Below are 1,033 nucleotides of genomic sequence, written 5' to 3' on the forward strand. Positions count from 1 at the left end.
GCCTACCCTACCACACAGGGGTCTTTGAAAAGCCAGGGGCTGTGAGTCCTCCAGGGCAGTCAACCCCCACCCTACCTCCCCTGGCCACCCTTCCCCCATCCTGAGACAGTCTCTGGAGCGCTGACTCAGGGTCCTGCAGAGTTAGTCACATTCACTTATAGCTGCAGAGTCAGAGGCCAGGGATAGGGATCGGGTCTCCAGTCCTGGAGGACCGCCCAGCAGGACACTGAGTCACCCAGCAGAGGGCACGGGCACCCAAGCAGGGCAGGATCTGGAGGCTCCCCAGGCCTCCGCTGCCTCCCCGCAACAAGGACAGCCACTGGTGAGAGGTGGCCACACTCCTGTGACCCCAAGCCCCGGCGGGGGGGGAGAGCATGCGTGCCACTGAGGGCCCTAAATAAATTACATGTGTATTGATTTTTAAATTATGGGATATATCATACAAGCTAAAGAGTGCATAAAATGTATTTGTTTAATTTAAAGAGTTACTATATAGTGAAAGCCTGTGTAATCACCACCCAGGACAGGAAATGAGACCTCATTAGTGCCCCTGAAACTAATTAGTGCCCCTGAAACTCCAGTCACATACATCCCTGTTCCTGTCCAGAGCAGGCACTCTCCTGACCTTCTCTGCCTTCGTTTGTGGTCTCACCCGCTAGAGACGCCCCTTGAAGAAGAGAGCTGGTGCTCCCCGTGCTTGCATTGACTATGAAAAGGGGTCTCATTGCTCTCGGTGCCTGGCTCCTTTTGCTCCCCGTTATGTCTGTTAGATCAACCATGTAGCTGAAGTTTGCTCATTTTATTCCATTTTTGGTTTATAGGGGCACATACATGTCACAGTTGTTTATGCATTCCCCTGTTGAGGGAGAGCTGTGTTCTCCAGATGTGGTGTTACAAACAATGCTGCTGTGAACGTTTGCATGCCTGTCTCCTGGGGCACAGGTGTGAGAGTTTCTGGGGGTGTGACTGCTGGGTCATAGATTTTGCACATTTTCAATCTGACTAGATACTGTCTCACTTTTTCCAAAGAGAT

Source organism: Physeter macrocephalus, chromosome 4 (assembly GCF_002837175.3).
Source record: "Physeter macrocephalus isolate SW-GA chromosome 4, ASM283717v5, whole genome shotgun sequence".
Lineage (NCBI taxonomy): Eukaryota > Metazoa > Chordata > Mammalia > Artiodactyla > Physeteridae > Physeter > Physeter macrocephalus.